Source organism: Triturus cristatus, chromosome 10 (genome assembly GCF_964204655.1).
Source record: "Triturus cristatus chromosome 10, aTriCri1.1, whole genome shotgun sequence".
Classification (NCBI taxonomy): Eukaryota; Metazoa; Chordata; class Amphibia; order Caudata; family Salamandridae; genus Triturus; species Triturus cristatus.
In genome coordinates, this window is record NC_140593.1 from 728509550 (window position 1) to 728522757 (window position 13208).

Consider the following 13208-nt stretch of genomic DNA (forward strand, 5'->3'; position numbering starts at 1 on the left):
GCCAGAGTAAGAGTTAATATCTTAACCATTAGGCCAGAGTACGAGTCTAAGACCTTAGCTATTAGGCCAGAGTAAGAGTTAAGACCTTAACCATTAGGCCAGAGTAAGAGTCTAAGACCTTAGCTATTAGGCCAAAGTAAAAGTTAAGACCTTAGCTATTAGGCCAGAGTAAGAGTTAAGACCTTAACCATTAGGCCATAGTACAAGTCTAAGACCTTAGCTATTAGGCCAGAGTAAGAGTTAAGACCTTAGCTATTAGGCCAGAGTAAGAGTTAAGACCTTAACCAGTAGGCCGGAGTACGAGTCTAAGACCTTAGGTATTAGGCCAGAGTAAGAGGTAAGACCTTAACCAGTAGGCCAGAGTAAGAGTTAAGACATTTACCTGTAGGCCAGAGTAAGAGTTATGACCTTAACCATTAGGGCAGAGTACGAGTCTAAGACCTTAGCTATTAGGCCAGAGTATGAGTCTTAGACCTTAGTTATTAGGCCAGAGTAAGAGTTAAGACCTTAACCATTAGGCCAGAGTACGAGTCAAAGACCTTAGCTATTAGGCCAGAGTAAGAGTTAAGACCTTAGCTATTAGGCCAGAGTAAGAGTTAAGACCTTAACCTTTAGGCCAGAGTACGATTCTAAGACCTTAGCTATTAGGCCAGAGTAAGAGTTAAGACCTTAACCATTAGGCCAGAGTACGAGTCTAAGACCTTAGCTATTAGGCCAGAGTAAGAGTTAAGACCTTAACCAGTAGGGCAGAGTAAGAGTTAAAACCTTAGTCATTAGGCCAGAGCAGGAGTCTAAGACCTTAGCTATTAGGCCAGAGTAAGAGTTAAGACCTTAACCATTAGGGCAGAGTACGAGTCTAAGACCTTAGCTATTAGGCCAGAGTAAGAGTTAAGACCTTAGCTATTAGGCCAGAGTAAGAGTTAAGACCTTAACCATTAGGCCATAGTACGAGTCTAAGACCTTAGCTATTAGGCCAGAGTAAGGGTTAAGACCATAGCTATTAGACCAGAGTAGGAGTTAAGACCTTAACCAGTAGGCCAGAGTACAAGTCTAAGACCTTAGCTATTAGGCCAGACTAAGAGTTAAGACCTTAACCATTAGGCCAGAGTACGAGTCTAAGACCTTAGCTATTAGGCCAGACTAAAAGTTAAGACCTTAGCTATTAGGCCAGAGTAAGAGTTAAGACCTTAACCATTAGGCCATAGTACGAGTCTAAGACCTTAGCTATTAGTCCAGAGTAAGAGTTAAGACTTAAACCAGTAGGCCAGAGTAAGAGTTAAGACCTTAACCTGTAGGCCATAGTACAAGTTTAAGACCTTAGCTATTAGGCCAGAGTAAGAGTTAAGACCTTAACTAGCAGGCCAGAGTAAAAGTTAAGACCTTAACCAGTTGGCCACAGTAAGAGTTAAGACCTTAACCATTAGAAAAGAGTACGAGGCTAAGACCTTAGCTATTAGGCCAGAGTAAGAGTTAAGACCTTAACCAGTAGGCCAGAGTAAAAGTTAAGACCTTAACCATTAGGCCAGAGTATGAGTCTAAGACCTTAGCTATTAGGCCAGAGTAAGAGTTAAGACCTTATCTATTAGGCCAGAGTAAGAGTTAAGACCTTAACCATTAGGCCAGAGTACGAGTCTAAGACCTTAGCTAATAGGCCAGAGTAAGAATTAAGACCTTAGCTATTAGGCCAGAGTAAGAGTTAAGACCTTAACCTTTAGGCCAGAGTACGATTCTAAGACCTTAGCTATTAGGCCAGAGTAAGAGATAAGACCTTAACCATTAGGCCAGAGTAAGAGATAAGACCTTAACCATTAGGCCAGAGTAAGAGTTAAGACCTTTACCATTAGGCCATAGTACGAGTCTAAGACCTTAGCTATTAGGCCAGAGTAAGTGTTAAGACCTTAACCAGTAGGCCAGAGTAAGAGTTAAGATCTTAAGCATTAGGCCAGAGTACGAGTCTAAGACCTTAGCTATTAGGCCAGAGTAAGAGTTAAGACCTTAACCAGCAGGCCAGAGTACGAGTCTAAGACCTTAGCTAATAGGCCAGAGTAAGAGTTAAGACCTTAGCTATTAGGCCAGAGTAAGAGTCTAAGACCTTAGCTATTAGACCAGAGTAAGAGTTAAGACCTTAACCATTAGGCCAGACTAGGAGTTAAGACCTTAACCAGTAGGCCATAGTACGAGTCTAAGACCTTAGCTATTAGGCCAGAGTAAGAGTTAAGACCTTAACCATTAGGCCAGAGTATGAGTCTAAGACCTTTTAGGCCAGAGTAAAAGTTAAGACCTTAGCTATTAGGCCAGAGTAAGAGTTAAGACCTTAACCATTAGGCCATATTACGAGTCTAAGACCTTAGCTATTAGGCCAGAGTAAGAGTTAAGACTTTAACCAGTAGTCTAGAGTAAGAGTTAAGACCTTAACCTGTAGGCCATAGTACTAGTCTAAGACCTTAGCTATTAGGCCAGAGTAAGAGTTAAGACCTTAACCAGCAGGCCAGAGTAAGAGTAAAGACCTTAACCAGTAGGCCAGAGTAAGAGTTAAGACCTTAACCATTAAGCCAGAGTACGAGTCTAAGACCTTAGCTATTAGGCCAGAGTAAGAGTTAAGACCTTAACCAGTAGGCCAGAGTAAGAGTTAAGACCTTACCATTAGGCCAGAGTATGAGTCTAAGACCTTAGCTATTAGGCCAGAGTAAGAGTTAAGACCTTATCTATTAGGCCAGAGTAAGAGTTAAGACCTTAACCATTAGGCCAGAGTACGAGTCTAAGACCTTAGCTAATAGGCCAGAGTAAGAATTAAGACCTTAGCTATTAGGCCAGAGTAAGAGTTAAGACCTTAACCTTTAGGCCAGAGTACGATTCTAAGACCTTAGCTATTAGGCCAGAGTAAGAGATAAGACCTTAACCATTAGGCCAGAGTAAGAGTCTAAGACCTTAGCTATTAGGCCAGAGTAAGAGTTAAGACCTTAACCAGTAGGGCAGAGTAAGAGTTAAAACCTTAATCATTAGGCCAGAGCACGAGTCTAAGACCTTAGCTATTAGGCCAGAGTAAGAGTTAAGACCTTAGCTATTAGGCCAGAGTAAGAGTTAAGACCTTAACCATTAGGCCATAGTACGAGTCTAAGACCTTAGCTATTAGGCCAGAGTAAGGGTTAAGACCATAGCTATTAGACCAGAGTAAGAGTTAAGACCTTAACCAGTAGGCCAGAGTACAAGTCTAAGACCTTAGCTATTAGGCCAGACTAAGAGTTAAGACCTTAACCATTAGGCCAGAGTACGAGTCCAAGACCTTAGCTATTAGGCCAGACTAAAAGTTAAGACCTTAGCTATTAGGCCAGAGTAAGAGTTAAGACTGAACCCAGAAGGCCAGAGTAAGAGTTAAGACCTTAACCTGTAGGCCATAGTACAAGTCTAAGACCTTAGCTATTAGGCCAGAGTAAGAGTTAAGACCTTAACCAGCAGGCCAGAGTAAAAGTTAAGACCTTAACCAGTAGGCCAGAGTAAGAGTTAAGACCTTAACCATTAGGCCAGAGTACGCGCCTAAGACCTTAGCTATTAGGCCAGAGTAAGAGTTAAGACCTTAACCAGTAGGCCAGAGTAAGAGTTAAGACCTTAACCATTAGGCCATAGTACGAGTCTAAGACCTTAGCTATTAGGCCAGAGTAAGAGTTAAGACTTAAACCAGTATGCCAGAGTAAGAGTTAAGACCTTAACCTGTAGGCCATAGTACAAGTCTAAGACCTTAGCTATTAGGCCAGAGTAAGAGTTAAGACCTTAACCAGCAGGCCAGAGTAAAAGTTAAGACCTTAACCAGTAGGCCAGAGTAAGAGTTAAAACCTTAACCATTAGGCGAGAGTACGAGCCTAAGACCTTAGCTATTAGGCCAGAGTAAGACTTAAGACCTTAACCAGTAGGCCAGAGTAAGAGTTAAGACCTTAACCAGTAGGCCAGAGTAAAAGTTAAGACCTTAACCATTAGGCCAGAGTACGAGTCTAAGACCTTAGCTATTAGGCCAGAGTAAGAGTTAAGACCTTAGCTATTAGGCAAGAGTAAGAGTCTAAGACCTTAGCTATTAGCCCAGAGTAAGAGTTAAGACCTTAACCATAAGGCCAGACTAAGAGTTAAGACCTTAACCAGTAGGCCATAGTACGAGTCTAAGACCTTAGCTATTAGGCCAGAGTAAGAGTTAAGACCTTAACCATTAGGCCAGAGTACGAGTTAAGACCTTAACCATTAGGCCAGAGTACGAGTCTAAGACCTTAGCTATTAGGCCAGAGTAAGAGTTAAAACCTTAGCTATTAGGCCAGAGTAAGAGTCTAAGACCTTAGCTATTAGGCCAGAGTACAAGTTAAGACCTTAACCATTAGGCCGAAGTAAGAGTTAAGACCTTAGCTATTAGGCCAGAGTAAGAGTTAAGACCTTAACCATTAGGGCAGAGTACGAGTCTAAGACCTTAGCTAGTAGGCCAGAGTAAGAGTTAAGACCTTAACCAGTAGGCCAGAGTAAGAGTTAAGACCTTAACCTGTAGGCCATAGTACGAGTCTAAGACCTTAGATATTATGCCAGAGTAAGAGTTAAGACCTTAGCTATTATGCCAGAGTAAGGGTTAAGACCTTAACCAGTAGGCCAGAGAAAGAGTTACGACCTTAACCATTATGCCAGAGTATGAGTCTAAGACCTTAGCTATTAGGCCAGAGTAAGAGTTAAGACCTTAACCATTAGGCCAGAGTACGAGTCTACGACCTTAGCTATTAGGCCAGAGTAAGAGTTAAGACCTTAACCATTAGGCCAGAGTACGAGTCTAAGACCTTAGCTATCAGGCCAGAGTACGAGTCTAAGACCTTAGCTATTAGGCCAGAGTAAGAGTTAAAACCTTAACCATTAGGCCAGAGTACGAGTCTAAGACCTTAGCTAATAGGCCAGAGTAAGAGTTAAGACCTTAACTATTAGGACAGACTAAGAGTTAAGACCTTAACCATTAGGCCAGAGTACGAGTCTAAGACCTTAGCTATTAGGCCAGAGTAAGAGTAAAAACCTTAGCTATTAGGCCAGAGTAAGAGTTGAAACCTTAACCATTAGGCCAGAGTATGAATTTAAGACCTTAGCTATTAGGCCATAGTAAGAGTTAAGACCTTAACCATTAGGCCAGAGTACGAGTCCAAGACCTTAGCTATTAGGACAGAGTAAGAGTTAAGACCTTAGCTATTAGGCCAGAGTAAGAGTTAAGACCTTAACCTTTAGGCCAGAGTACGAGTCTAAGGTCTTAGCTATTAGGCCAGAGTAAGAGTTAAGACCTTAGCTATTAGGCCACAGTAAGTGTTAAGACCTTAACAGGTAGGCCAGAGTAAGAGTTAATATCTTAACCATTAGGCCAGAGTACGAGTCTAAGACCTTAGCTATTAGGCCAGAGTAAGAGTTAAGACCTTAACTATTAGGCCAGAGTAAGAGTCTAAGACCTTAGCTATTAGGCCAAAGTAAAAGTTAAGACCTTAGCTATTAGGCCAGAGTAAGAGTTAAGACCTTAACCATTAGGCCATAGTACAAGTCTAAGACCTTAGCTATTAGGCCAGAGTAAGAGTTAAGACCTTAGCTATTAGGCCAGAGTAAGAGTTAAGACCTTAACCAGTAGGCCGGAGTACGAGTCTAAGACCTTAGGTATTAGGCCAGAGTAAGAGTTAAGACCTTAACCAGTAGGCCAGAGTAAGAGTTAAGACATTTACCTGTAGGCCAGAGTAAGAGTTATGACCTTAACCATTAGGGCAGAGTACGAGTCTAAGACCTTAGCTATTAGGCCAGAGTATGAGTCTTAGACCTTAGCTATTAGGCCAGAGTAAGAGTTAAGACCTTAACCATTAGGCCAGAGTACGAGTCAAAGACCTTAGCTATTAGGCCAGAGTAAGAGTTAAGACCTTAGCTATTAGGCCAGAGTAAGAGTTAAGACCTTAACCTTTAGGCCAGAGTACGATTCTAAGACCTTAGCTATTAGGCCAGAGTAAGAGTTAAGACCTTAACCATTAGGCCAGAGTACGAGTCTAAGACCTTAGCTATTAGGCCAGAGTAAGAGTTAGGACCTTAACCAGTAGGGCAGAGTAAGAGTTAAAACCTTAGTCATTAGGCCAGAGCAGGAGTCTAAGACCTTAGCTATTAGGCCAGAGTAAGAGTTAAGACCTTAACCATTAGGGCAGAGTACGAGTCTAAGACCTTAGCTATTAGGCCAGAGTAAGAGTTAAGACCTTAGCTATTAGGCCAGAGTAAGAGTTAAGACCTTAACCATTAGGCCATAGTACGAGTCTAAGACCTTAGCTATTAGGCCAGAGTAAGGGTTAAGACCATAGCTATTAGACCAGAGTAGGAGTTAAGACCTTAACCAGTAGGCCAGAGTACAAGTCTAAGACCTTAGCTATTAGGCCAGACTAAGAGTTAAGACCTTAACCATTAGGCCAGAGTACGAGTCTAAGACCTTAGCTATTAGGCCAGACTAAAAGTTAAGACCTTAGCTATTAGGCCAGAGTAAGAGTTAAGACCTTAACCATTAGGCCATAGTACGAGTCTAAGACCTTAGCTATTAGTCCAGAGTAAGAGTTAAGACTTAAACCAGTAGGCCAGAGTAAGAGTTAAGACCTTAACCTGTAGGCCATAGTACAAGTTTAAGACCTTAGCTATTAGGCCAGAGTAAGAGTTAAGACCTTAACCAGCAGGCCAGAGTAAAAGTTAAGACCTTAACCAGTTGGCCACAGTAAGAGTTAAGACCTTAACCATTAGAAAAGAGTACGAGCCTAAGACCTTAGCTATTAGGCCAGAGTAAGAGTTAAGACCTTAACCAGTAGGCCAGAGTAAAAGTTAAGACCTTAACCATTAGGCCAGAGTATGAGTCTAAGACCTTAGCTATTAGGCCAGAGTAAGAGTTAAGACCTTATCTATTAGGCCAGAGTAAGAGTTAAGACCTTAACCATTAGGCCAGAGTACGAGTCTAAGACCTTAGCTAATAGGCCAGAGTAAGAATTAAGACCTTAGCTATTAGGCCAGAGTAAGAGTTAAGACCTTAACCTTTAGGCCAGAGTACGATTCTAAGACCTTAGCTATTAGGCCAGAGTAAGAGATAAGACCTTAACCATTAGGCCAGAGTAAGAGATAAGACCTTAACCATTAGGCCAGAGTAAGAGTTAAGACATTTACCATTAGGCCATAGTACGAGTCTAAGACCTTAGCTATTAGGCCAGAGTAAGTGTTAAGACCTTAACCAGTAGGCCAGAGTAAGAGTTAAGATCTTAAGCATTAGGCCAGAGTACGAGTCTAAGACCTTAGCTATTAGGCCAGAGTAAGAGTTAAGACCTTAGCTATTAGGCCAGAGTAAGAGTCTAAGACCTTAGCTATTAGACCAGAGTAAGAGTTAAGACCTTAACCATTAGGCCAGACTAAGAGTTAAGACCTTAACCAGTAGGCCATAGTACGAGTCTAAGACCTTAGCTATTAGGCCAGAGTAAGAGTTAAGACCTTAACCATTAGGCCAGAGTATGAGTCTAAGACCTTTTAGGCCAGAGTAAAAGTTAAGACCTTAGCTATTAGGCCAGAGTAAGAGTTAAGACCTTAACCATTAGGCCATAGTACGAGTCTAAGACCTTAGCTATTAGGCCAGAGTAAGAGTTAAGACTTTAACCAGTAGTCTAGAGTAAGAGTTAAGACCTTAACCTGTAGGCCATAGTACTAGTCTAAGACCTTAGCTATTAGGCCAGAGTAAGAGTTAAGACCTTAACCAGCAGGCCAGAGTAAGAGTAAAGACCTTAACCAGTAGGCCAGAGTAAGAGTTAAGACCTTAACCATTAAGCCAGAGTACGAGTCTAAGACCTTAGCTATTAGGCCAGAGTAAGAGTTAAGACCTTAACCAGTAGGCCAGAGTAAGAGTTAAGACCTTACCATTAGGCCAGAGTATGAGTCTAAGACCTTAGCTATTAGGCCAGAGTAAGAGTTAAGACCTTATCTATTAGGCCAGAGTAAGAGTTAAGACCTTAACCATTAGGCCAGAGTACGAGTCTAAGACCTTAGCTAATAGGCCAGAGTAAGAATTAAGACCTTAGCTATTAGGCCAGAGTAAGAGTTAAGACATTAACCTTTAGGCCAGAGTACGATTCTAAGACCGTAGCTATTAGGCCAGAGTAAGAGATAAGACCTTAACCATTAGGCCAGAGTAAGAGTCTAAGACCTTAGCTATTAGGCCAGAGTAAGAGTTAAGACCTTAACCAGTAGGGCAGAGTAAGAGTTAAAACCTTAATCATTAGGCCAGAGCACGAGTCTAAGACCTTAGCTATTAGGCCAGAGTAAGAGTTAAGACCTTAGCTATTAGGCCAGAGTAAGAGTTAAGACCTTAACCATTAGGCCATAGTACGAGTCTAAGACCTTAGCTATTAGGCCAGAGTAAGGGTTAAGACCATAGCTATTAGACCAGAGTAAGAGTTAAGACCTTAACCAGTAGGCCAGAGTACAAGTCTAAGACCTTAGCTATTAGGCCAGACTAAGAGTTAAGACCTTAACCATTAGGCCAGAGTACGAGTCCAAGACCTTAGCTATTAGGCCAGACTAAAAGTTAAGACCTTAGCTATTAGGCCAGAGTAAGAGTTAAGACTGAACCCAGAAGGCCAGAGTAAGAGTTAAGACCTTAACCTGTAGGCCATAGTACAAGTCTAAGACCTTAGCTATTAGGCCAGAATAAGAGTTAAGACCTTAACCAGCAGGCCAGAGTAAAAGTTAAGACCTTAACCAGTAGGCCAGAGTAAGAGTTAAGACCTTAACCATTAGGCCAGAGTACGCGCCTAAGACCTTAGCTATTAGGCCAGAGTAAGAGTTAAGACCTTAACCAGTAGGCCAGAGTAAGAGTTAAGACCTTAACCATTAGGCCATAGTACGAGTCTAAGACCTTAGCTATTAGGCCAGAGTAAGAGTTAAGACTTAAACCAGTATGCCAGAGTAAGAGTTAAGACCTTAACCTGTAGGCCATAGTACAAGTCTAAGACCTTAGCTATTATGCCAGAGTAAGAGTTAAGACCTTAACCAGCAGGCCAGAGTAAAAGTTAAGACCTTAACCAGTAGGCCAGAGTAAGAGTTAAAACCTTAACCATTAGGCGAGAGTACGAGCCTAAGACCTTAGCTATTAGGCCAGAGTAAGACTTAAGACCTTAACCAGTAGGCCAGAGTAAGAGTTAAGACCTTAACCAGTAGGCCAGAGTAAAAGTTAAGACCTTAACCATTAGGCCAGAGTACGAGTCTAAGACCTTAGCTATTAGGCCAGAGTAAGAGTTAAGACCTTAGCTATTAGGCAAGAGTAAGAGTCTAAGACCTTAGCTATTAGCCCAGAGTAAGAGTTAAGACCTTAACCATAAGGCCAGACTAAGAGTTAAGACCTTAACCAGTAGGCCATAGTACGAGTCTAAGACCTTAGCTATTAGGCCAGAGTAAGAGTTAAGACCTTAACCATTAGGCCAGAGTACGAGTTAAGACCTTAACCATTAGGCCAGAGTACGAGTCTAAGACCTTAGCTATTAGGCCAGAGTAAGAGTTAAAACCTTAGCTATTAGGCCAGAGTAAGAGTCTAAGACCTTAGCTATTAGGCCAGAGTAAAAGTTAAGACCTTAACCATTAGGCCGAAGTAAGAGTTAAGACCTTAGCTATTAGGCCAGAGTAAGAGTTAAGACCTTAACCATTAGGGCAGAGTACGAGTCTAAGACCTTAGCTAGTAGGCCAGAGTAAGAGTTAAGACCTTAACCAGTAGGCCAGAGTAAGAGTTAAGACCTTAACCTGTAGGCCATAGTACGAGTCTAAGACCTTAGATATTATGCCAGAGTAAGAGTTAAGACCTTAGCTATTATGCCAGAGTAAGGGTTAAGACCTTAACCAGTAGGCCAGAGAAAGAGTTACGACCTTAACCATTATGCCAGAGTATGAGTCTAAGACCTTAGCTATTAGGCCTGAGTAAGAGTTAAGACCTTAACCATTAGGCCAGAGTACGAGTCTACGACCTTAGCTATTAGGCCAGAGTAAGAGTTAAGACCTTAACCATTAGGCCAGAGTACGAGTCTAAGACCTTAGCTATCAGGCCAGAGTACGAGTCTAAGACCTTAGCTATTAGGCCAGAGTAAGAGTTAAAACCTTAACCATTAGGCCAGAGTACGAGTCTAAGACCTTAGCTAATAGGCCAGAGTAAGAGTTAAGACCTTAACTATTAGGACAGACTAAGAGTTAAGACCTTAACCATTAGGCCAGAGTACGAGTCTAAGACCTTAGCTATTAGGCCAGAGTAAGAGTAAAAACCTTAGCTATTAGGCCAGAGTAAGAGTTGAAACCTTAACCATTAGGCCAGAGTATGAATTTAAGACCTTAGCTATTAGGCCATAGTAAGAGTTAAGACCTTAACCATTAGGCCAGAGTACGAGTCCAAGACCTTAGCTATTAGGCCAGAGTAAGAGTTAAGACCTTAGCTATTAGGCCAGAGTAAGAGTTAAGACCTTAACCTTTAGGCCAGAGTACGAGTCTAAGGTCTTAGCTATTAGGCCAGAGTAAGAGTTAAGACCTTAGCTATTAGGCCACAGTAAGTGTTAAGACCTTAACAGGTAGGCCAGAGTAAGAGTTAATATCTTAACCATTAGGCCAGAGTACGAGTCTAAGACCTTAGCTATTAGGCCAGAGTAAGAGTTAAGACCTTAACCATTAGGCCAGAGTAAGAGTCTAAGACCTTAGCTATTAGGCCAAAGTAAAAGTTAAGACCTTAGCTATTAGGCCAGAGTAAGAGTTAAGACCTTAACCATTAGGCCATAGTACAAGTCTAAGACCTTAGCTATTAGGCCAGAGTAAGAGTTAAGACCTTAGCTATTAGGCCAGAGTAAGAGTTAAGACCTTAACCAGTAGGCCGGAGTACGAGTCTAAGACCTTAGGTATTAGGCCAGAGTAAGAGTTAAGACCTTAACCAGTAGGCCAGAGTAAGAGTTAAGACATTTACCTGTAGGCCAGAGTAAGAGTTATGACCTTAACCATTAGGGCAGAGTACGAGTCTAAGACCTTAGCTATTAGGCCAGAGTATGAGTCTTAGACCTTAGCTATTAGGCCAGAGTAAGAGTTAAGACCTTAACCATTAGGCCAGAGTACGAGTCAAAGACCTTAGCTAGTAGGCCAGAGTAAGAGTTAAGACCTTAGCTATTAGGCCAGAGTAAGAGTTAAGACCTTAACCTTTAGGCCAGAGTACGATTCTAAGACCTTAGCTATTAGGCCAGAGTAAGAGTTAAGACCTTAACCATTAGGCCAGAGTACGAGTCTAAGACCTTAGCTATTAGGCCAGAGTAAGAGTTAAGACCTTAACCAGTAGGGCAGAGTAAGAGTTAAAACCTTAGTCATTAGGCCAGAGCAGGAGTCTAAGACCTTAGCTATTAGGCCAGAGTAAGAGTTAAGACCTTAACCATTAGGGCAGAGTACGAGTCTAAGACCTTAGCTATTAGGCCAGAGTAAGAGTTAAGACCTTAGCTATTAGGCCAGAGTAAGAGTTAAGACCTTAACCATTAGGCCATAGTACGAGTCTAAGACCTTAGCTATTAGGCCAGAGTAAGGGTTAAGACCATAGCTATTAGACCAGAGTAGGAGTTAAGACCTTAACCAGTAGGCCAGAGTACAAGTCTAAGACCTTAGCTATTAGGCCAGACTAAGAGTTAAGACCTTAACCATTAGGCCAGATTACGAGTCTAAGACCTTAGCTATTAGGCCAGACTAAAAGTTAAGACCTTAGCTATTAGGCCAGAGTAAGAGTTAAGACCTTAACCATTAGGCCATAGTACGAGTCTAAGACCTTAGCTATTAGTCCAGAGTAAGAGTTAAGACTTAAACCAGTAGGCCAGAGTAAGAGTTAAGACCTTAACCTGTAGGCCATAGTACAAGTTTAAGACCTTAGCTATTAGGCCAGAGTAAGAGTTAAGACCTTAACCAGCAGGCCAGAGTAAAAGTTAAGACCTTAACCATTAGGCCAGAGTATGAGTCTAAGACCTTAGCTATTAGGCCAGAGTAAGAGTTAAGACCTTATCTATTAGGCCAGAGTAAGAGTTAAGACCTTAACCATTAGGCCAGAGTACGAGTCTAAGACCTTAGCTAATAGGCCAGAGTAAGAATTAAGACCTTAGCTATTAGGCCAGAGTAAGAGTTAAGACCTTAACCTTTAGGCCAGAGTACGATTCTAAGACCTTAGCTATTAGGCCAGAGTAAGAGATAAGACCTTAACCATTAGGCCAGAGTAAGAGATAAGACCTTAACCATTAGGCCAGAGTAAGAGTTAAGACATTTACCATTAGGCCATAGTACGAGTCTAAGACCTTAGCTATTAGGCCAGAGTAAGTGTTAAGACCTTAACCAGTAGGCCAGAGTAAGAGTTAAGATCTTAAGCATTAGGCCAGAGTACGAGTCTAAGACCTTAGCTATTAGGCCAGAGTAAGAGTTAAGACCTTAGCTATTAGGCCAGAGTAAGAGTCTAAGACCTTAGCTATTAGACCAGAGTAAGAGTTAAGACCTTAACCATTAGGCCAGACTAAGAGTTAAGACCTTAACCAGTAGGCCATAGTACGAGTCTAAGACCTTAGCTATTAGGCCAGAGTAAGAGTTAAGACCTTAACCATTAGGCCAGAGTATGAGTCTAAGACCTTTTAGGCCAGAGTAAAAGTTAAGACCTTAGCTATTAGGCCAGAGTAAGAGTTAAGACCTTAACCATTAGGCCATAGTACGAGTCTAAGACCTTAGCTATTAGGCCAGAGTAAGAGTTAAGACTTTAACCAGTAGTCTAGAGTAAGAGTTAAGACCTTAACCTGTAGGCCATAGTACTAGTCTAAGACCTTAGCTATTAGGCCAGAGTAAGAGTTAAGACCTTAACCAGCAGGCCAGAGTAAGAGTAAAGACCTTAACCAGTAGGCCAGAGTAAGAGTTAAGACCTTAACCATTAAGCCAGAGTACGAGTCTAAGACCTTAGCTATTAGGCCAGAGTAAGAGTTAAGACCTTAACCAGTAGGCCAGAGTAAGAGTTAAGACCTTACCATTAGGCCAGAGTATGAGTCTAAGACCTTAGCTATTAGGCCAGAGTAAGAGTTAAGACCTTATCTATTAGGCCAGAGTAAGAGTTAAGACCTTAACCATTAGGCCAGAGTACGAGTCTAAGACCTTAGCTAATAGGCCAGAGTAAGAATTAAGACCTTAGC